The 3,304-nt window shown below is 28.9% G+C and overlaps 1 long non-coding RNA gene across 1 annotated transcript; it reads right to left on the reverse strand.

Moving 5' to 3' along the window:
- Positions 1-1,605: 1,605 nt before the first annotated feature.
- LOC145957599 (uncharacterized) lies at positions 1,606-2,882 on the reverse strand. Its single transcript, XR_014433635.1, has 2 exons — positions 2,230-2,882; positions 1,606-2,194 (listed from the first exon to the last, which is right to left on the reverse strand). It is a non-coding gene; the product is annotated as an uncharacterized LOC145957599 (long non-coding RNA).
- Positions 2,883-3,304: the final 422 nt, after the last annotated feature.

A 3,304-nucleotide genomic window follows, 5' to 3' on the forward strand; every position in this document is an offset into this window, starting at 1 on the left:
TTAGATCTTTCTTTTGGTTGTCTATTTATTGTATTAATAAAAGGGCTAAAACAAATTTTAAAACTCATCAATAATTTATGTAATTAATTAAAAAAAAATTCTTTAAGAAATGTATTAGGGGTGTACTGAAATTTAATTTTCACCATTTCTTATGCATAATGGACTCTCGAACCTAACCATTCTTGTAAATATGTTTTTGCTTTCTTTTTCTCCATAATAAGATTTTTTTCAAAATTTTCTATTTAAATAAATTTGATGGTGACTGCATTGTTTTTCTTTCCTCACATTTTCGTTATCCTCCACCGCAACTCAGGTTGTTACAACAAATGTAAACAATTACATAGATTTTGAATAATTCCAATCTTGTTAGACTCAGAGTGACAAGTATAAACTAGCTAGCTTTTGGGTTTTTTTTTTTTTTTTTTTTTTTTTTTTTTTTTTTTTTTACATTAGCAGTATTTTATTTTTTCTAGACTAAAAATCATTAACGCATGTGGTTGAACATTTATATTTCTAACTAAAAATTAGGGTTTAATTCCTGACTTGAACATACAATTGTGATTATATGTATTAATTTATTCTCATGAGTCAATCCAATAAGAGAAAGTTTTACCCTTTAGCTATAAAAAAAAAAAAAAAAAACTCTTACTATTTAATAAGCTAGCTTCACAACTCTACTTATCCACTCTCAAAATTTATAAAGACAAAGGCAATTACACTATCAAATCTCCACTCAAATCTCCACTCACTACCGACAAAATAGACTTTTAGTAACATTTAATATGATTTTTAGTGATAATAAAAATTACTACAAAATCTTTTACCAGTATTTTCACATTAGTCATTGTATGCAGTATCGCTAAAATATTTAGCAGTAATTATTTTAAATGTTGGTAAAAACCTTTATAATGGTTGAAAAAAGTGTGTAACTTTTTATGACATTTTTTACTTTCTAGTCGATGTGGGATTGTAAGATGAGTACAAATACTCTTTAATTACTTTATCTCTAGTCGATGTGAGACTTGTAAGATGAGAGTTGTCTTCTACTTATATATATTTTTTTAATTTTCTTATTTTTTTTAATTATCTTATCAAAAGTCAGTCTCCTCAAGTTTAAGGATTATTGAGATTGATAATGGTGAATAATCTCATACCAACTTAGAATAGTAAGTTATAAGTCTAACTCAACCCTACATAACAAGCTTGTAAAGTGAAAATTATTATCCATTTATATATTCTTTAATTATCTTATTTCTAGTCTATGTGAGACTAAAATTTCTCTTAATAATTAATTATCGCTAATAATAAATTTTAATGTAATATAAATATATTTTTAATGACCATTGTATATTAGTCATTAATATTTTTATTAAATAATAAAATAAAGATAATTAATTTATTATCGTTAAATAATTGTCAATAAAAATAAATTTTATTGTAGTGACTACACAATTCACATGCATGCAAAAGAAGGGGCCCTTCATAGGATAAAGAAGAAGATATAAAGCAAAGGGAAGGGCTAACAGAACAATTCAATAGTGTGACACCCTCTACCCCAACATCATTAATAAACATAAACTATATTTATAAAAGATTTTCTTAGAATGATATAAAATAATAAGTATCATAAGGTAGAAGATGCACATTCATAATTCATACACATAAATATTAAACTCAAGAAGTTATTATAAAACAAAGATTATAAATTAATCCCAGTAAAGGTGGCAGTGCCTCCTAGTTAGGAATCAATTTATAATTTATTAAATTACACAAGAAAAGAAAATATTTTTAGAACAAGAAAGACATAAGAGAAATCCTAGCTAAACCCGATGTCACATCCTATCAGAGCATGCCCCAAGAAGCCTTTAGGCCTCATCACCAACATCCTCATGATGATGATCACCTGCAACATAAATTTAAACATATACAAAAAAAATAACAAGGGAGTGAGAAACATCTCACTCAGTTGTAGATGAAGAAATAAAAGTTAAATAGCACACACACATAATCATTATCATATATAATAATTATTTATTATGCAATGATGTCATAGACTCAACTCATAAATATATGCATGTGGCGCCATACGGAAGTTCACATATCATCATTGGTGACCCTAAGGCACACCTAGTTAGCATATCGTGGGTGACCCAAAGGAACACCTGGTTACATCATTGGTGACCCAAAGGCACACCTTGTTAGCATATCATGGGTGACTCAAAGGTACACCTTGTTAGTCGTGGGTATGCGGCCTCAGCGGCACACCTGGAGTATATATGCATATGATGCATGTCATACAATCATAAACTTAACATTTAACATGTTACAGAATTTTCTATAATACACCATATCATAAGCATAATTCATATTTATATTATATTTTATTAGTCCAATAGTCCAAAAGTCCAATAGTTCAATAGTCCCATAGTCCAAAGGTTCAATAGTCCAATAGTCCATTGTCCATTGTCCAACAGTCCAACAGTTCAACAGTCCAAAGGTCGTTAAGTCAAGGGTCCAATAGTTCAAAGGTCTTTAGGGATCATATAATTTATATTTCATGGTATAATTAAATCCTTAAGTAAAATAGGAAGCTTAATGAAAATAAGGAGGCTCGGCCTTCCATTTAGATAATAAAGTCTAAATTTATAAGTTAATAGGAGGCTTAGTCTTCCATTCAATGAATATTTTAGAATAGTAAAAGTGAAGTTATCCATTAATTATAATTATTAATTACCGCAACAAGAAAATCAAGTAGTACAAACAAAACACAGTAATAATATATATTCAAATAATCAAACAACAGACAAGGGATCGGGAGCCAATCCAACAAACAGACTATTTAACAATTATTTCTACACCCCCAAGCAAGGTTTCCCACTCCCCCCTTACCTGGATAAATAGGAATTTGGGCAGAATCTCCTCTCTTTCTCCTTAAACCGGAACCGGAACTAGAGCAGAACCTTCTCTCTTATTTTCTCTTTCTATCTCTCTAGAATTCCTTCTCTCTAAACTTTTCTTCTCTCTAGTTATGAATTTTCAAAATCCTTAGGTCCCTATTTATAGAAATTTTGAAGTTACTATGCACTATGCACTATTCATTAAAATAATATTATAAGTTACTATGCACTATGCACTATTCATTAAAATAATATTATAAGTTACTATGCATTATTCATTATTATATTCAAATTTATTAAAAAATTTGAACTCGCATCCCTCGTGCAGCCGCCCCTTCACTATGCAATTGCATAGTGAAATACTATTCATACATACGTATACATAAATAGTAAAATACGTATATGTA

This window comes from Cajanus cajan, chromosome 4 (assembly GCF_000230855.2).
Source record: "Cajanus cajan strain Asha chromosome 4, NIPB_CcT2T_4, whole genome shotgun sequence".
NCBI classification, from domain to species: Eukaryota; Viridiplantae; Streptophyta; class Magnoliopsida; order Fabales; family Fabaceae; genus Cajanus; species Cajanus cajan.